General features: G+C 36.4%; 1 pseudogene; it reads left to right on the forward strand.

The window, feature by feature from the left end:
- The first annotated feature begins 504 nt into the window (after positions 1 to 504).
- On the forward strand, positions 505 to 21,343 carry LOC126708184 (aspartate--tRNA ligase 2, cytoplasmic-like; annotated as a pseudogene).
- The last annotated feature ends 345 nt before the right edge of the window (positions 21,344 to 21,688 follow it).

The following is a 21,688-nucleotide window of genomic DNA, read 5'->3' on the forward strand; positions in this document are numbered from 1 at the left end:
AGAGAGTAAGATATGGCAGCCGCAAATATGGCATTATTTCAAGTGAATTGCAATATTGAAAGGAGGCCCTACCTCTGGAACACCTTTGATCACCTCAAGACCACACTCTCTCTCTCTCATGAAGCTAACTCATTTTGTTGCATATATAGAATATAGTTGTGAAGAGAGGACTGGAAAGTTAAAACTTGTTTGAGTTACCAACTTTTGCACCAAATTTGGATAACATTCAGTTCGATTTCCCTGAACATCAAACAAAGGTAAATGTATTAGCAATATAAATAGAGATAAAAAAAATAAAAAAAAGGCAACTAATAGAGAAGATTTTGGCCTAATTTCCTGGATTTCTGGATTCAATTTTCAAAATAAGTTCACAATTCATTAATTTCGGGAAACTAGTTTGTTTCAGACTGTCATAATTATAAACAACCAAATATCAAACACCTTCATCTAACCGGAAAAAGTGTTGATAAACAGCCAAATTTCAGAGATCTGCAGCAAGTTCCAATGCAATTTGATGTTTCCAAAACCATCAAGAACGCTTCGGTGATAATATTGGATGCCTTTGTTGATTTGGTATTTGAGTTTGATGACCAGCCATTGCTCCCATCTCAGGTACGTATGTATATCACTTTGCATTTTAAGTGATGTTCTCATGCACAAACACGTATGCTTTAACAGCACACATGCACGCACGCACGCACAAAACATAAATTAATTAATGTTTGATCGTTTTTTTGATAAAAACTTTGTATCTTAATTGTGTCAAAATTACTTGCAGAGTAACTTCGCTCCAGTGGATGACAGGATGAGTTGAAAGAAACCCTTCTCATCACTGATATTGAAGGGAAAATTCCCGATAGTTTCCCAGAAGGTGTTTGTGTCAGAAATGGTGGGTAATTAATATTATCTTCCATTACCTATAGTATAATATTCTAATTAGACAGAAACTAGGACAGCACGCGTACAGTTTATGGGTCCATATATATACTTTCTTTTTTAATGGGGAGGTTTTGTTTATAATTCGGTTTATTCTATATGTTAATCATTTAATTCTTATGCATTTAAATAACGTACTTTGTTGAAATTATTAAATTCAACTCTTATTTTAACTAGAAAATAAAAGTAATTATATATATAGATCACTTTACTTCATTGGTTCAAGTGAAATTTAAATATTGTCTAATTTTTTTATTTATATATTTATTTCAAAAGGTGTGGTTCAATCAACTCAGATAAAGCACTACTCTATCATGATTTCTCCTACATTCTTGTTATACTTACATCTACCATATCTTGAAGTAGATGGAAAATTTTGTTTGTTTTTGTTACTTATTTTAAAGACAATCACTATGTATTTGGTTGAGATTATTGTTAGCATTTTTATCTTAGAAAAAGAGAAAAAGGTAGTTTAAGAAAATAAGATAATTTTTTTTTAATATAAAAAACTAATTTATTTACTTAAAACCACTTTTTAAAATAAAATTTTATAGGTTAAAGTTCCTAAATGGTCAATTAGGCATTGAAGTTCTTTTTGAAGATGATAACATACTGCAGTACCCACAAACTCACCATACAGCCTAGCTAGGAAAGGATTAATAATAATGTATAGTTATAGTCCATATATAATATTTAAAAATTATTTTTTTGAGAAACAATATTTAAAAGTTGAAGCATAATATTTAATGTTGCTGTTTTTTTGTTGAGCCACATCGATCATTAGCCACGTTACTATTTTTTTATTTGATTTTTTCATCTAATTTATTGATAATACTAAATAAATTACCGATTGATTTTTCATGTTCATCTATGACGTTTTACTTTATATTTTATATATATTTTAAATATCTTAGATGATTTTTGTAGGGACACGATTTTTAACGACCCAAGAATGACATTGGGTTCATATGTAATGGGCCTGAACAATATAATTTGTAGAGAGTAGGCTTGAAAGGCTGGACCTTGGTCGTTGGATGACGGTTTAGTCGTGATTTTCATGGAAGCTCATACGAAAGTAGGTTTGGCCAGAATAGCTAGGCTTCACATCAGTGTAGATCGGAGGGTTTGAGTCCTCGGACTTAGTCCGAGGAGCATCACATTCTTCCCATTCTTCCTTTTTTAGGATCTTTTTTCCTCCCTTCTCCCCCTGGCTCTCTTCCCCTTTTATACCAGTGTTTACTTCCCGTTTTCTGTCTACGTGTCAGTTTTGCCTTTTTGGGGTATTGACTCGTCCTATCAATCCATACGTCAGAGTGGTTGGGGGTGGTTGGGAAAAGTTAACTAGCATGGTCTAAAGTATGGGCTTGTCAGACGCAGGGCTCTACATTACGGTGTTGGCAGCTTTTTCCGTTATACTGCTCTTGTACTGAGTTTGTCCTTTTCTTCAGGCGTTTTGTGAGGTGTTGAGCGTGGGATCGTCCTCGGCCACATCCTTGGGCCTTTGAGGGGCTTTCATCATACGTCCTCGGCAGTAGGGCTCCTCGGCCTAGGCTTTGGGTCCTGAATGCAAAGTGGGCTGGGACCACAGATTTCGGGCCCCACAATAGCCCCTCAAAATCCTACTTCCCGGCCTTGTTGTTGGGGAGGAGGGTTTTGGTAATGTTAGGCCCAAACCATGACTTGCCCAGCTCAACATTTCTTTAATGCCGGGGTTTCTTTGTTTGCATGGGAGACGCGCCAAATTGTGAGACATCCCTCTAGATTTTCTCACGCGGCGCCTTTGACGTTTCAGTGTTCGAGGCGTGCCATTAATATGTCTTCTTCACGAGGCTATCCAAACTTTATGGTTGCAAGCGGCGTTGGGAGCTGAGCAAAGACTGTCTCGTCCGTAGCATTTCTTGGGAACATGCGTAGATTAAATTCCACCGGTTTGCCCTCTGTGTAAGTAGGATAGGGGGTTACTCCTCCTACATATAAACCCTTCGGCCCCATCCCAATTCATAATCCTTCAGCCATACTCACAATCTCCATCTCCAGTGCCATCCACCCTTAGAGCAATATGTTTGAGGCATGGGTGGGGATGAAGGATCTATACCCGCTTCAGAGGCACTGAATCCTTCCAAGACTCAAGGTGTTACGGTTTGGACAGGGAAGGCATAGACTCAAGATGATCTTTTGGTCTGATAAGGTGGGGATGGTAACTCTGCCTCTTTCAGTCAAAATCCGAAGCAGGCACTGGTCGCATCAGATTCTTGGTGCGTCAGAAGTAAGGTTTTCCGTTATCAGCATCGTTTGCTTTATTGCAGGCGTGGCTAACATGGAGGCTCATCAACTTCCGGCTCGCTGCACCTTTTCTTCAACGGTGCCAGTCTCAAGTTGGGCTCCCTGCACCTTTTCTTCAACGATGCTAGCCCCAAGTTGGGTTCTTTTGCTGCCTGAGTCATAGGCATGTAAAAGTATTGAGGAATGGTCTCCTTAGACAATATTTTGGAACGACAGTATCCCTCTTCTCTGCACCTCTTCTTCGGCTTTTTCTTCACTTTCTTGTATCTTTTCTTTCCGCTTATGTAGTTAGCTTTTAGTATAAGCTTATTCAAGCTTTTTCATTGTACGTTGTACTGTTTCTTTGTGCTAACAAAAGATGAATTTGTTTCCCTCTAAATACTTTTCTTTTCTGCGGCAATTACTTTGTGAATGGGTATGCTACATGTGTATTTTCCTTTAATGATACTTAGGACGGGAAACCTTGTGACAAAAAACTACCAATTTGAACCTATTGAAACTATCAAATATAATAACACCAATCAATAGCAAATTAAACTTATGAGACTAACCGAGATAACGGTTGAGTGTACCGTAACGCGCGAGGTAGGTCCCCGAGAATGAGGAACCCAAAATAATCCATCCGAGAGGGTTGCCGAGTAGTGTGGAACTTTGGCCGTGTTTTCGATAATACCTGGCCTCTGATCCGAGGACCTAGGTTTGATTGTACCGGGTTGTGCCCAAAACTTGTATTACTTATTTTTTTTTATTTAAGTAGTTGGTTTCCCCATAGGCTTGAGTCCGAGGACCGTACAAGGCCTTGGTTATGTCCAAAACTTGTATTTTTTCTTTTAAGTAGTTGGTTTCCCCATAGGCTTGAGTCCGAGGACCATACAAGGCCTTGGTTCTGTCCAAAACTTGTATTTTTTCTTTTAAGTAGTTGGTTTCCCCATAGGCTTGAGTCCAAGGACCATACAAGGCCTTGGTTCTGTCCAAAACTTGTATTTTTGCTTTTAAGTAGTTGGTTTCCCCATAGGCTTGAGTTCGAGGACCATACAAGGCCTTGATTCTGTCCAAAACTTGTATTTTTTCTTTTAAGTAGTTGGTTTCCCCATAGGCTTGAGTCTGAGGACCATACAAGGCCTTGGTTCTGTCCAAAACTTGTATTTTTGCTTTTAAGTAGTTGGTTTCCCCATAGGCTTGAGTCCGAGGACCATACAAGGCCTTGGTTCTGTCCAAAACTTGTATTTTTGTTTTTAAGTAGTTGGTTTCCCCATAGGCTTGAGTCCGAGGACCATACAAGGTCTTGGTTCTGTCCAAAACTTGTATTTTTTCTTTTAAGTAGTTGGTTTCCCCATAGGCTTGAGTCCGAGGACCATACAAGGCCTTGGTTCTGTCCAAAACTTGTATTTTTTCTTTTATTTATTTATTTACTTTTCGAAGGTTAGCCCCTCGACCAAGGTGGGGAGAGTTAGCTTGAATGTTGGAAGCCCCTCAAGCTGCCCGTGCCATTTTCACTGCGAGGTGTAGCCCTTAGCGGGAATTTATGTCGGGGCGACAACTACATGTCGCTGGAAAGGGAGGAACCTTCGCAGACCTCTGCTTGATAGAGGCTTGACTCCACCGCCACCTGTGCCAACGCGCAAGCCTCCCCACAGACGGCGCCAATTGTAGGGATACGATTTTTAACGACCCAAGAATGACATTGGGTTCGTATGTAATGGGCCTGCACAATATAATTTGTAGAGAGTGGGCTTGAAAGGCTGGACCTTGGTCGTTGGACGGCGGTTTAGTCGTGATTTTCATGGAAGCTCATACAAAAGTAGGTTTAGCCAGAATAGCTAGGCTTCACATCGGTGTAGCTCGGAGGGTTTGAGTCCTCGGACTTAGTCCGAGGAGCATCACATTCTTCCCATTATTCCTTTTTTAGGATCTTTTTTCCTCCCTTCTCCCCCTAACTCTCTTCCCCTTTTATACCAGTGTTTACTTCCCGTTTTCCGTCTACGTGTCAGTTTTGCCTTTTTGGGGTATTGACTCGTCCTATCAATCCATACGTCAGAGTGGTTGGGGGTGGTTGGGAAAAGTTAAATAGCATGGTCTAAAGTATGGGCTTGTCAAACGCAGGGCTCCACATTACGGTGTTGGTAGCTTTCTCCGTTGTACTGCTCTTGTACTGAGTTTGTCATTTTCTTCAGGCGTTTTGTGAAGTGTTAAGCGTGGGATCGTCCTCGGCCACATCCTTGGGCCTTTAAGGGGCTTTCATCATACGTCCTCGGCAGTAGGGCTCCTCGGCCTGGGCTTTGGGCCCTGAATGTAAAGTGGGCTAGGACCACAGATTTCGGGCCCCACAATTTTAATTTTACATATGCTTTAATTTGCCTTTACAAATTTATCTACTTTAATTTAAAAAGAACTCCTTCCACACTTTTCATTTTCTTTGCCACTCTTACTTAATTCATTGTCTCTCCCTTTCACAATGATATATGGTATTATGGCCATGACAACCAGATAGAAGAACAAAATATAGGCTATAAATGGTTACTTGGGCTATATGGAGCGTTCAAAATACACTTGATATATGAACCCACACAACTTTATTAAACCAAAATTTATGAGTCAGCCATGAAGCTATTAAGGCAAAGCTTTAATGGGAAATATTGGACTACTTTCTTTTGGGTTAAAGATTGACCCTAGTTAATTAATTCAATTACCTAAGTTGATTAATTAGGTCAGATTACTTATAAATTGTGGAGGCACCAACAAATCACCAAATAAGTTGATTATGCAGCGAAAAATAAATAACATAGTGATTGGTTGACGAATAAGTAAGGATGTGTGTTAATGGAGTAATTATACAATACTATGGGATTCCTTGGTCCTGTAATGATGTGTGCTAATAAGCAATTAAACTACGTTTGAAGCTAGAGTAACTTTGAGGTGGTTTTGAGAGCAACACTTACAAGTCACTAGATGTTGAGGTGGTTTGTGTGAATGGAAAAAAAATTTTTAGCATATTAAAGATAAGGACTTTGCTACTTAGGTCATTGCCTTACATAGATGGAGGATAGCAAGCATTTTCAATGTTAAAGCTTCTTTATCATACCTTATTTTTTTATTTTTTGGTAAGTAAACATATATTTTACTGCAAAGAGACTACTTCATGTACAAGAGAGACAAAGAAGTCTAAAGACTTTATCATACCACTTCATTTCTACATTCATATTGGACCTATTTGGCTGGACCTTTCATACATGTTCTCATTGAACTTTGAGAAACCTTTTTTGGATGAACTATACTAAGCAAATATGACTAGTAATGAGGCTTACAGTTGAGCACTTGTAGCCTATAGAAACTCTACATCTTTTTGGAGACAATTGTGCTATCCAGTTAAGTACTTGAGTTGAAGCCAGAGATTATATGATTTGTTAATTGGTTCATTAACTTGACGATATGTTGACAATCTTGTTGGGCTCATAATATGTCTTATTGTATCCATGCTTTTATTTTATATTAATTGTGGTTTACTTGTCATAGAGTGAATCCTTAATAATTGCTAACAATCTATTTGCTGCTATGTCAAATATGCAGGCACTAAATAGAGTGGAGCCTGGACCCGATGATGATACCCAATTGACTCGGTGGCTAGATCATCGATCAACTCTGCTTTGGAGGCGCGCTGCTGACGAGGTATGTAGTTGTATTATAAATACATCTCTGTTTTATAATTAACTCGTGTGCACTACCTAACACAATGCTCATCCGTGTGCAGGAGGTGCCTGGCGTCGTAAAGGTTCGACGTCGTAAATGTGTATTGCTGCGGGATGGGCTAGACCCACGTATCATGCAATACATAGATGCAGCAGGTCTATCCTTGTTGGGGTAAGGATAAGATACAAGTGGCTTGATGCATGGTTTACCGCTCCCCCAACTGTGGACGCCGGTGATGAAGTAGTGCAGCAACATGCCCACTACCACCTACTAGTTTGGATGGGGGCCCTATTGTTTATGGACAAGTTGGTAGACCGGGTCTCACTTTTGCCTCTGTGTTTCCTCAACCCAATTAGCAATGCGAGATAGTATAACTGGGGTAGTGCAGCATTGGCTTGGCTCTACAGGCACATTAGTAGTGCATCGAAGAAGGATGTGATATAGATTGGAGGAGCACTGTTGTTGGTGTAGTTGTGGGCCTATTCAAGGTTCCCACGAATATGGCTTATTGCAAGGCCGCCTTTACCGCCAGTGCATTCAGGGCCCCTTACCATTAGGTATGTTCATTGAGTTCACGTTATTCAAGCCAAGTGTCTGTTAGAAATAATTATTTATGTGTAATCTTATATTATATTATATTTTTCTCTTTGATATAATTAAAAATATTCCAAACTAACAAACAAAAGAAACTTATCAATGCGTATATACTGAAGTATATGGATGTAAAATATAAAGCAAAATTTGTTAAATGTAAAGGAAGAGAGAGTTCACTAACAACACTGTTGACAATTCATCACATGAAAGTTCACTAACGAGCATTTGTCGAAATCCCATGTTTGCTAGGTGAAGCGAGCCAAAGAGCACTGCTGAGCATGCCACACTCGTCCTTACTGCGTACTGGACGTCGCTATCTACATTACGGGCAGAGCAGTTATTCGGTTAATTTACGTCCTCAATTGCATGACCACATTTATTTCGCCACAATTTGAGGTTTTTATTTTTGACAGTTCATCACATGAAAGTTCACTAACAAGCATTTGTCGAAACCCCATGTTTGCTAGGTGAAGCAGGCCAAAGAGCACCGCTGAGCATGCCACACACATCCTTGCTGCGTACCGGACTCTACACTACAGGTAGAGCAGGTATTCGGTTAATTTACTTCCTCAATTGCATGATCACATTTATTTCGCCACAATTTGAGGTTTTTATTTTTGTTTCCCTATATTGCATGACCACGTTTTTATTTTTATTTTTGTTTCAATTCTTGGATTGTTGTAGGAATGAAGGCAAAAGGTTTAAATTTTTAGCAAAGGGTGTAAGTATAGTCTTTAGTGGATGAAAAAGACCAAACTATATGCATTGTTCAGAGAGTTTGAAATATGTCTAGAATTTCTGAACATAGAGTAATAGATTAAATAATTATAAACAAAAGGTTTAGCAGCAGCTTATACCAGTTTATCTAGTGTTTTTGCTAGTATTAGTATATTGTATCTCTTTTAAGATAGCACCAAGAATGCCCTCTACCTTCTCACAATTTGTCTTTTAGTTTCATCATGTGGTGGATTTGGTAGTACCTTTGAATCATAGCCTAGCCTTTTTATTTTTAATTTTTTTTTCATAACCACTTTTTTGGTTTTGATTTTGCATGACATCCTTGTAGCAAAACTAAGTGCTAAGAGGATAGCCCCACCATTAGTTGTTTGTTAGTTTGTCTTTTCAATTATCTGACTAGTCATTGAAGTGCTTGATTTTGGTGTTTCTTTATCCACTCATTCTTTTGTTGTATGGTCTTATCCACTGTCCACATTAATATGAGAGGTGGGGCATGGTGTTTTATGCATTTGATTCAGGTCTGTCCATGCACACTTTTAAGAGGACAGTAAAAATGGTTGCTAGCAGTTCATTGTCCTAAAAATGAAGGGGAAAATGTATATTTTGAATCCTCAATCTTTGTCTTGTTTCAACATCCTTTCTATACTTATAAAGGATAAAGCCTATATGCAATAACTTATGTTCTCCAATTAAATTCAATCACGTAATTGTCTAAGTTACAGTATCTAAGAATTGTACCCAGCTTTTATCCTACTTTATGTACCCAGCTTTTATCCTACTTTCGAATGTAATAAATAGAAAAGGTTGATGTAGGAAATGAAGTTGCATGTGATCATTTGAGTAAGTCACTACTAGAGGTATCATTAGAATTAGGGTTAATTCTTTTGTACGAACTTCGATTCTACTAGTAGATTTTGTTGCCTTGAGGATTGTTGGTAAACCCTTGGGATTTTTTTCCGTTAGGGTTTTCACTCCATTAACATATTGATGTGTTCTTTTCTTTCTGCACTTGGTTGTTTAGCAATATTGTTTATGTGGCATAATTAACCTAACTTTGAAATTGCAAATCATAATTGGTTAATTAATTGATTCGATTTAAAATTGGTTAAAAGATAACAACCAGGGTATAAATTTTCCAACAAATACAATAGTGTAGTACCTAGTGTAATAGAATAGTGCAACAATATAGAGATACACTATAAGAGATAGTACAATGGGCTCAAGAATAGGCTTGGGTGGGGTGTACTATTCTAACAGTCCCCTTAAACTCAAGATGAATCGCAAGAAACCAACTTAAGTTGGTATACAAAAACGATTTGGGGAATGTTACTTTGTGAAAATGCTTGCGAACTAATCATGAAATGCAATTGAGTAAAGCTATAAGGAGCCCTAAAGGAGAAGAAACAAATAAGGACAATCTTTCTCAATATACTTGGTCCATTCATGAAAGAAATTGTTATGGGCAATTTGAATAGCACTCCTATTGTCACAGTATACAAGAGTACAAGAAGATTGATGGACACCAAATCTTGTAATAAGCATCAAAACCAAATGATAAGAGAGGTTCCAAGTAAGAAGTAGTGCCTAGAAGTGGAACCACAATTGGTAGGGCATGCTACCAAATTTAAATCAACGTAGGCTCTAAGCATAAGAGGTGATTGTAAGGAGAAATGTAAGCCATGAAAAAGTGTCGGCTTAAAATAGAGAAGTTAGTGAAGAAAAACAATGAATTAAGTAGTGTGGAGCTTCCATGAATTGACTCACTTGATAAACGACATATGAGACTAGATTCTAAAACTTCTCTTCCTATAGTGAATTTCCTTATATTGGGGGTAGGGTACCCCTATAGTGATTATTCCTTTTGAAATTTTTTTCACTTTGTCACTATATCGTTGTATTTATTACTTTATGTTTTTGGTGACTTGATGGTTTGTGGAATTTGAATTGTTAAAACTATGATCACATAATAGGTTAATCAACTAAGGGGTCTACTCTAAAATATTTTTTCATGCATAAATGTAATTTACTTCTAAAACTCTTATGATTATAATTTCTGAAAAGACTACACACTCCATCTCGACCACAATAATTTTCTTGGTTCTTAGGGTTCCACATTCATGGATATCAGTAAGAATTCCTACATATAGATCGTTTTCTCAAAAAAGATATAGTTCAAAGGTTCATATGTCATCGGGCCCTTTGTTATCATCTTAAAATCGAATAATTTAATGGTGATGCTCATAACAGTGCTTCCCACAATTTAATGGGATTTTCTGCCACATGGGCTGTCAACTTAGTTAATGATATTCTGGCCTAGGAGAAAATGGGCAAATGCCCATCTTTTGAAACTTGATTTTCTCAAAATTGAGTTATATAAAAAAAAAAATTTTGGAGCCCTATAGTGGTATTTTAAGGAGCCCATAATGACGTTTTAAGGACCTATAGTGGCCTTTTGTAACTCAATCTCCATCACGTCAAGTTGCAATTTTTTTTTTGTGTGCCTATAACTCGATTTCAATGAGCTCGAGTTTCAAAACGCCACTATATGTCCTTAAAACGTCACTATAGGCTCCTTGAAAGTGCCACTATAGGGCTTAAATCGATTTTAAGAAAATCGAGTTTTAAAAGAGGAGCATTTCCCTAATTAGTTTGGGAAATGGGGCAAAATGCTGGATTGTTTTTTTAAAAAGGGCAAAGGCCAATTTTTTCCTCTGGCCTATTATACTTAGATAACATGAACTATATAGCTAATGCAACAATTATTGGTCTCAGACTTTCAGTGGGTTCCCTCAAACCCCTTATATTTGCTAGGGAACCAAATCATCAGAGTTCAATCACCAAACTTAATTCGTAAAGACAACATAATCTAGAGTTCGTTTGAATGCAACTTTATATTGAAAACTTATTTGTTTAGTGGTTGAAAACTGGTTTATATATATATATATATATATAGTCGTACCCCTAGTTAGATCAATTTACAAGCTAGAGGGGCTGTATTGCGATAATGGCTATGAAGCAAGTCGTGTTGTAGAGAAAAGGCACTGAGCGAGGGGACCTACTGTCCTTTATTACACTTTAGACTAGAGCCATCCCTTTGACTCTCTCTCTCTCTCTCTCTTTTTTTTTTTTTTTTTTTTTTTTTACTTTTTTATCTGGAGCTAAGTTATATATACTTATATGGTTATCCTATTGATCTTTTGTTTCTAACTGCTATATTGTATGTTGAATATTATGCATTGCGCATCGCATCAGGTTATGTTAGTTCTTAGTAGTAGTATAGTGCCAATTGACTAAATGCAATGGTGAAAGGAAGATCTTACTTGACATCTACACCGACCAAACTTCAATATGGTTTTTTTTAAAGTCTTATCCTAGCTGATTTTGTGGCCAGATTGTGTCGATGCCTAGAATCTCTTATGTACCTCAATTGTAAACTAAGTTTTGACTTGATGTCACCGAATCATATTGGTTTTCAAACGTGAAATGGCTAAAATCATTAGAACCAATAACTAAGTAATGAATTTGATCTTCAAGCTTAACTACTATTTTCAGTAAAACTTTGCTCACTTTCTAAGATGCATTCTAGTTTACTTATAATTAGATTGCTTAAAAATTAAAATGACATAATGTTCTCTTTGAATGAGACCACTAAGCCATAAAAGTTAAAGTTATGCATTTTGTTTTGACTTATATGATTGACATCTCACTCATATCTAATGTTTTCTTTCCCCCTTGAATTCATGTATAGGGATGGCAAAAATGCTTTGCCCCCCATTTGACCCATCTTTTTTTATTTTGTCTGGTTCGAATTTTCCTCAACCGAAAAGGTGATTGATTAGATAAATATAGGTATTGCTCACTCTATTCCATTCCATGTAATTGTGCCATACCTCGAATATGTTTTTCTATATTTTTATTTAATATATACTTTCATCTTTATTTATTTATAAATATCCTATTTATAATTTATATTTTTACACATATTCTTTTACCACCCCCACCCAAACACCTTCTTTCTCTACCTTTTAGTACTCTCACAATTGCTCCTCTCTTTTGTCTTTCATATCTTCTCAATGGCCAGCCCACCTCAATGCCATCCCTACTCACGTTAGATTTTTGTGGAAATGTTAGGAGGAGGTTATATTTGGGGAGGTTGTTTACTTGGGCTGTTGTTTATGATTACTACTGCTGGGATTATTCCTCACCAAGGAATCTCTTGTTTTGGAGCGCGGGGCTAATTGTGTGGGGTCCAATTTCTGCACACTCTTTGTGGTCCCCTTTTGTCCTCCTCTCTTACGTGTAACTACCCCGTACCTATCCTCCTCATGATCCATTCCACTACCTCCAGCTATGCCACTGCCAGCCATGCCACTGTCGACCTCACACCGAATCGTTTCTTAGGCCAAAATGGCCATAAAATCCTAACTATGTAGTTAGTAGTTCTGGTTCCCAAATTATATTTTTTACTAGCATTTTGAGTCTAAGAGACTTGATTTAGGGTCTATAAATCGAGTTTTTGAGACTCGATTTTCATGGGTTGTTTACGTCTGATGTGGCACTTTTTCCACGTGTCATCTACATGAAAATCAAGTTTTTAAGACTCGATTTACATTTAAAAAGAAAACAAAAAAAAAAAAAACCACAAGGACAACAGGAAAAGAAAACCACAACAACAGAAAATATGTTTCATCAGAGAAGAAAGAAAAAAAAAAAAAAAAAACCCAAATCGCACTGCGGCCTAGGTCGCGCTACGACCTGGGTCGCACGGCGGCTTGGGTCGCGCGACGACTTGGGTTGCATTGCGACCTGGGTCGCGTGGTGGCCTGGGTCGCGCGGCGGCCTGGGTCGGCTTGCTGCATCTCCATTTCTTCTTCTTCTTCTTCTCTTTCTTTCTTTTTTTTCTTTCTTTCTGCGTTTTTTTTTGCTGTTTCTGCATTTTGGGTCATTAATAATATTATTTTTGGGTTAGAAATCGAGTCTTAGAGACTCGATTTCCATGTAGGTGCCACCTGGAAAAAGTGCCACATTAGACGTGAACAACCCATGAAAATTGAGTCCCAAAAACTTGATTTATAGACCCTAAATCGTGTCTCTTAGACTCGAGATGCTAGTAAAGAATATAGTTTGGGAACCAGAACTACTAACTACATAGTTAGGATTTTATGGCCATTTTGGCCTAAGAAATGATTCGGTGTGAGGTCGACAGTGGCATGGCTGGCAGTGGCATAGCTGGAGGTAGTGGATCGGATCATGAGGAGGACAGGTACGGGGTAGTTACACGTAAGAGAGGAGGACAAAAGGGGACCATAAAGAGTGTGCAGAAATTGGACCCCACACAATTAGCCCCGCGCTCCAAAACAAGAGATTCATTGGTGAGGAATAATCCCAGCAGTAGTAATCATAAACAATAGCCCAAGTAAACAACCTCCCCAAATATAACCTCCTCCTAACATTTCCACAAAAATCTAACGTGAGTAGGGATGGCATTGAGGTGGGCTGGCCATTGAGAAGATATGAAAGACAAAAGAGAGGAGCAATTGTGAGAGTACTAAAAGGTAGAGAAAGAAGGTGTTTGGGTGGGGGTGGTAATAGAATATGTGTAAAAATATAAATTATAAATAGGATATTTATAAATAAATAAAGATGAAAGTATATATTAAATAAAAATATAGAAAAACATATTCGAGGTATGGCACAATTACATGGAATGGAATAGAGTGAGCAATACCTATATTTATCTAATCAATCACCTTTTCGGTTGAGGAAAATTCGAACCAGACATAATAAAAAAAGATGGGTCAAATGGGGGGCAAAGCATTTTTGCCATCCATATACATGAATTCAAGGGGGAAAGAAAACATTAGATATGAGTGAGATGTCAATCATATAAGTCAAAACAAAATGCATAACTTTAACTTTTAGGGCTTAGTGGTCTCATTCAAAGAGAACATTATGTCATTTTAATTTTTAAGCAATCTAATTATAAGTAAACTAGAATGCATCTTAGAAAGTGAGCAAAGTTTTACTGAAAATAGTAGTTAAGCTTGAAGATCAAATTCATTACTTAGTTATTGGTTCTAATGATTTTAGCCATTTCACGTTTGAAAACCAATATGATTCGGTGACATCAAGTCAAAACTTAGTTTACAATTGAGGTACATAAGAGATTCTAGGCATCGACACAATCTGGCCACAAAATCAGCTAGGATAAAACTTTAAAAAAAACCATATTGAAGTTTGGTCGGTGTAGATGTCAAGTAAGATCTTCCTTTCACCATTGCATTTAGTCAATTGGCACTATACTACTACTAAGAACTAACATAACTTGATGCGATGCGCAATGCATAATATTCAACATACAATATAGCAGTTAGAAACAAAAGATCAATAGGATAACCATATAAGTATATATAACTTAGCTCCAGATAAAAAAGTAAAAAAAAAAAAAAAAAAAAAAAAAAAAAGAGAGAGAGAGAGACAATCAAAGGGATGGCTCTAGTCTAAAGTGTAATAAAGGACAGTAGGTCCCCCCGCTCAGTGCCTTTTCTCTACAACACGACTTGCTTCATAGCCATTATCGCAAAACAGCCCCTCTAGCTTGTAAACTGATCTAACTAGGGGTACGACTATATATATATATATATATAAATATATAAACCAGTTTTCAACCACTAAACAAATAAGTTTTCAATAAAAAGTTGCATTCAAACAAACTCTAGATTATGTTGTCTTTACGAATTAAGTTTGGTGATTGGACACTGATGATTTGGTTCCCTAGCAAATATAAGGGGTTTGAGGGAACCCATTGAGAGTCTGAGACCAATAATTGTTGCATTAGCTATACAGTTCATGTTATCTAAGTATAATAGGCCAGAGGAAAAAATTGGCCTTTGCCCTTTTTAAAAAAACAATCCAGCATTTTGCCCCATTTCCCAAACTAATTAGGGAAATGTTCCTCTTTTAAAACTCGATTTTCTTAAAATCGATTTAAGCCTTATAGTGGCATTTTCAAGGAGCCTATAGTGACGTTTTAAGGACATATAGTGGCGATTTGAAATTCAAGCTCCTTGAAATCGAGTTATAGGCACCAAAAAAAAAAAAAAAAAAAAAAAATTGCATGTAACTTGACGTGATGGAGATTGAGTTACAAAACGCTACTATAGGTCCTTAAAATGTCACTATAGGCTCCTTAAAATGCCACTATAGGGCTCCAATTTTTTTTTTTTTTTTTTTTTTTTTTAATAACTCGATTTTGAGAAAATCAAGTTTCAAAAGATGGGCATTTGCCCATTTTCTCCTAGGCCAGAATATCATTAACTAAGTTGACAGCCCATGTGGCAGAAAATCCCATTAAATTGTGGGAAGCACTGTTATGAGCATCACCATTAAATTATTCAATTTTAAGATGATAACAAAGGGCCCGATGACATATGAACCTTTGAACTATATCTTTTTTGAGAAAACGATCTATATGTAGGAATTCTTACTGATATCCATGAATGTGGAACCCTAAGAACCAAGAAAATTATTGTGGTCGAGATGGAGTGTGTAGTCTTTTCAGAAATTATAATCATAAGAGTTTTAGAATTAAATTACATTTATGCATGAAAAAATCTTTTAGAGTAGACCCCTTAGTTGATTAACCTATTATGTGATCATAGTTTTAACAATTCAAATACCACAAACCATCAAGTCACCAAAAACATAAAGTAATAAATATAATGATATAGTGACAAAGTGAAAAAAATTTCAAAAGGAATAATCACTATAGGGGTACCCTACCCCTAATATAAGGAAATTCACTATAGGAAGAGAAGTTTTAGAATCTAGTCTCATATGTCGTTTATCAAGTGCGTCAATTCATGGAAGCTCCACACTACTTAATTCATTGTTTTTCTTCACTATCTTCTCTATTTTAAGCCGACACTTTTTCATGGCTTACATTTCTCCTTACAATCACCTCTTATGCTTAGAGCCTACGTTGATTTAAATTTGGTAGCATGCCCTACCAATTGTGGTTCCACTTCTAGGCACTGCTTCTTACTTGGAACCTCTCTTATCATTTGGTTTTGATGCTTATTACAAGATTTGGTGTCCATCAATCTTCTTGTACTCTTGTATACTATGACAATAGGAGTGCTATTCAAATTGCCCATAACAATTTCTTTCATGAATGGACCAAGTATATTGAGAAAGATTGTCCTTATTTGTTTCTTCTCCTTTTGGGCTCCTTATAGCTTTACTCAATTGCATTTCATGATTAGTTCTCAAGCATTTTCACAAAGTAACATTCCCCAAATCGTTTTTGTATACCAACTTAGGTTGGTTTCTTGTGATTCATCTTGAGTTTAAGGGGACTGTTAGAATAGTACACTCCACCCAAGCCTATTCTTGAGCCCATTGTACTATCTCTTATAGTGTATCTCTATATTGTTGCACTATTCTATTACACTAGGTACTACACTATTGTATTTGTTGGAAAATTTATACCCTGGTTGTTATCTTTTAACCAATTTTAAATCGAATCAATTAATTAACCAATTATGATTTGCAATTTCAAAGTTAGGTTAATTATGCCACATAAACAATATTGCTAAATAACCAAGTGCGGAAAGAAAAGAACACATCAATATGTTAATGGAGTGAAAACCCTAACGGGAAAAAATCCCAAGGGTTTACCAACAATCCTCAAGGCAACAAAATCTACTAGTAGAATCGAAGTTCGTACAAAAGAATTAACCCTAATTCTAATGATACCTCTAGTAGTGACTTACTCAAATGATCGCATGCAACTTCATTTCCTACATCAACCTTTTCTATTTATTACATTCGAAGGTAGGATAAAAGCTGGGTACAATTCTAAATTCATATGTTTGAAGGTTGAATTTCAAGTTCGAAAGAACAAAGCTATGCCAGCCTTACCCATCAATGTTGAAGATGCTGCTCGTAGTGATGTTGAAATTGAAAAAGCTTTGCAGGTACATTCACTAGTAAAGACCTCTCTCTCTATCTCTCCTGTCATTCCTACTTATCTTAGCGTTTCAATTAGAAGATGCTATCAGTTGGCGGCATATCTGCAATCATCTTGAACTTTGCTAAAAATTCTTACACCTTTTGTTATATTGAAACGTTGGCCATTTCTACGTATATTTATTATTGGATCATTTGATTGGTACAGAATGGAGAGCAGCTTGTTTGGGTTAACCAAGATACTCGTTTGAACTATAGAGTTCTTGACATGCGAACGCCTGCTAATCAAGGAATTTTTTGCATTCAGTGTCAAGTTGGGATTGTAAGTTACTGCCCTTTCTGGATACTTGATATATTGCTTGTCATCATCATCATTGTGCACCTTGTATCAATTTTAGCAATCTGTAGATGCAGAATTTTTAGTTGGCCTCTCTAAAAAAGCACGTCAGTTGGTTTTCCATCGTGTGTGTGTGAGAGAGGAGGTGGTATCTCATGTTACTGTCTCATATCTCAATAGGATAATATTCCATGAGAGAGGGAGTGAGTTGCCATAGATTGGACATAGAAATAAAAATGGAAGCAGGGAGAGGCATGAAAGCATGAGAGAATAGTACTCTTCTCTTCCCTTACCCAAAGAGAAATTAAGGGAAGGTTGGGATTTGTACTTATACATATTCAACTTTTCAATAATGGATTCATATTTGGAAACTTATTTTTTGTTTCAAACATTTTAATGGACTTCATAGTAATTTTATCAAAAAAGGATGAACTAATAAATAATAATTGATGATTTTGTAAAGCACTTAAAATCATCAGTTGGAACTCATTGAGTACTACCTCCTTTATTTGAATTAATTGTTTTGTAGGCTTTCATCTATGCCTCACATGTATCGTGAAATTAATTATATAGAAATGGTATTGAATCATCAGTATTTCCAGGAGAAACAAGCCCGTCATTTTATTTCTATATATGAGCTTATTGAGTAGTGTCCAAATTTTATGTGTGCTGAAGAAGATGATGGTACTCTATGGATCTTAAGTAGTGTCCAAATTTGAGGTTTTTGTTGATCTTTTCATTAGAGTTAGTTGTTATTTGAAATATTCCAAGGCTGGATGTCTATGTGCTTGATTATTTTCATTACTGTGCAGGTGTTTAGACAATTCTTGTTATCGGGGGATTTTGTTGAAATCCACACACCAAAACTAATAGCTGGCTCAAGTGAAGGTGGTGCTTCTGTCTTTAAACTGGACTACTTGGGGAAACCTGCATGCCTAGCTCAATCACCTCAGCTTCACAAGCAAATGGCAATTTGTGGTGATTTTGGACGTGTGTTTGAGATTGGCGCTGTTTTCAGAGCAGAGGACTCCTTCACTCATCGACATTTGTGTGAGTATACAGGTCTTGATGTTGAGATGGAAATCAAGGAGCATTATTTTGAGGTAAAATTGGATTTCTGAGGTTTTTTTTCTAATCAGCATCTAAATTTAGTTTTGGTCTAGACTTTGCTGACGATCTGTGCTGGTTTGTGTAGGTTATGGATGTTGTGGACCGCTTATTTGTTGCAATGTTTGATTCCTTGAACAATAATTGTGCGAAGGAGCTAGAAGCAGTGGGGAGGCAATATCCATTTGAGCCTCTGAAGGTAATTATTTATTATGAGTTTCAAAATCTTGGAATACTTTGGTTACAACATTCTGTTTGGTATATGATGTCTTAGACTCTTAGGTGCCTATATATTCAAGATGCTTATGAAAATTGCTTTATGTTCATCCATTATAATACTTGTGGACTATTTAGGAACTATATCCATTTTGCATCCCCCTTGGCTTGTCTTAATCTTAAAACTAATTTTAAGTTTTTATATGTGCAGTACCTGCGACAGACCCTAAGGCTTACATTTGAGGAAGGTATCCAAATGCTCAAGGTAATGATAATGCATTTAAGTTCAGCTAAAAAAGGATAATGCTTTTATGCCATTGCATCACCTTTGAATATATAGAATGTAGCTAAGATCATTAAGGTAGGAATAACCTGAACAAATAATAAAAATTAACAGTTGGGGGTTCAGTTCTTATTTACATGGCTTTATCATAATCACTTTCCTAATTCCAATACTTTGTCAGATTTAAATAATTTAACAAAATTACATGAACCTTACCTTCACGGGGCAGAAACTAATAGGATTGGCAGTTCCTTGTGTCCATGTCCCTGGCACATAGGTTTTGAACAGGAAAAAAATATATTCATAGTAAACCAGGCAGGAGAAATGCAATTGAGTGGTATGTATTATTAGACACTCTCTTTAGCTGGTGAGGCAACTATTGGGATTGAGGGTTACATGGTGTTTTGCTGAGTTGTATCTGTGTTATGTGGTTGATCTACCCCCCACTCCTTCTCTACTTTTATGAGTTAGAACACAAAGAATTGGCAATGGAGGACTTCTAGTTCTAGATGGCTTATAATTAGTTTCTACCAGTCCCATAGTTATTTGAATGTTGTGCATTCTTTTCCTTCTCTTTTTGGCAGTAATTATTATCCTGTGTAAATTTCAAATTGTATAACATTAAAAGAAAAGGTGATAGAATAGGCTGAATGGCTGATTGAAAAATTTATGGCATCTTTTGCTTTCAGTGATTTAAAATTGTGGGGGCTTATGCTTAGTAAGACTAACACTGTATAACACATGGCTGCTGCTAATTGCAAAGTTTCCTTCCTTCTTTAAATTTTTTTAAGTTTTATTTTACTTTATATTTTATAAATAAAGAAGGGGTGATCCTAAAGTTTGGCATGTTTGTACAGGATGCTGGTGTAGAAGTTGACCCTCTTGGGGACCTAAATACTGAGGCAGAAAGAAAGTTGGGACCACTTGTTCTACAGAAGTAATTTAATCTTACTTGATCTTTTATCCTTACCTATGCTTTTTATGTAGTTCTTTTCTTGTCTTTCTTATTTACATTTTGTCGTTAATGATTCAAAAATTGTACATAAATGACAAGCAGATTTTGTTTCTGATTATAGGTATGACACTGAGTTCTACATTCTCCACCGTTATCCTTTGGCAGTGAGACCATTTTATACAATGCCTTGCTACGATAATCCTACTTACAGTAACTAATTTGATGTCTTCATTCGAGGTAAATTATCAACAATTTCATTAGTACTGTTGTCGCACATATTTATTAAATCTCTTGCTGCCTTATTTTTCAAATTTTAAATAATCAACTATCATCGCAAAGTTTTGGTGACTTTTCAATCTTTATCCTTTTTGTGTTTTTTCATGTAATGTGTATTAGTCAGTCCTCATTCTGGAGATACTTTGTATCCTTGGATGCCCGTTTATTACCTAGATTATGCAACATTTTATATGTAGTGATTATGCAGCCAATATTGGCAACCTTTTGGATAGGTTGCACCAGTGGAGTTAGGGTGAATGGCTGAAAGCTATGTGATAGGGAGGGTGGGTTGCAATTTTAGTGACCTTTTGATAAATTGTGTTGGCTGTGGGCAGTGCACACGCTAAGTTAGATTTGGTTGAGCTTGCCCCTATGCGGAGCAAATTGATTAGAGGACTCAGCCCAATATCAATTAATATCTTATATCCAAATTTTGTCTCTGTTTTGTGTCTGGTTTTTCTAAGATTTAATCTTGTAACCTATACAAAGAAAAAAAAAATTGTGTAAACCTAAACTTTGATGGTTAAAAAGATCATACATCAGGGAATCACCAAGAGCCTTGTCCCTATGCCAAATTTTTTACTGTTGCGGAAGTCAAACACGAAGACTTAGGCTTGAGCACTTACTGATGCATGTAAAAAAAAAAAAAAGAGAGTTAAATCTCTATTCTTTTTATTTTAAATTTGTAAGTTACACAGAGTTGGAGCTCATTTAATTAGAACAATGATTTTAGTAGTTGACTCAACAAACACCCTAAAACCAAATTTTTGTTGGATCTTGATTTAATTAAAACATTTTTTAGTAAATTTTTTATATAGAGATATAGAATTGTAGATGAAAAGTTGGGTATCAGACATGGGGTTTGAGGATACCCCAATGGTTCCATCACCTCTTGTGGTTCCTAGGCATTGGGGTTTTAACCCAACCAGCCCCAGGCCATTACCTCTATATATATATAAAGAAGTTGCATATCAGACAGATTGAGGTAGGTTGAAGAGATTGTTTCATTGTATGATCTTCAAATTAGGGATTTAAAAAAATATATATATGGGGCTTTCTGAATAAAAGATTTAGAATTTTTGGGTAGTGATTAGGGCAAGATGAAGGAAAATTGCAACTGAACCATTGGCAAAGGTGTTTTTATATTTCCATTGAATAATATTTTGTCTTTTGAATCTCCTAACAGCTTCTACATTTTTTCCTTTTTATTTTTGGATTGGTAAGTTACAGCACACCGACCCATGAAAAATTTATGTTTATGTATATATTGTTGAACTTTCTTACTTATTAGAAAAGAAAACTTTTT

This window comes from Quercus robur, chromosome 12 (assembly GCF_932294415.1).
Source record: "Quercus robur chromosome 12, dhQueRobu3.1, whole genome shotgun sequence".
NCBI classification, from domain to species: domain Eukaryota; kingdom Viridiplantae; phylum Streptophyta; class Magnoliopsida; order Fagales; family Fagaceae; genus Quercus; species Quercus robur.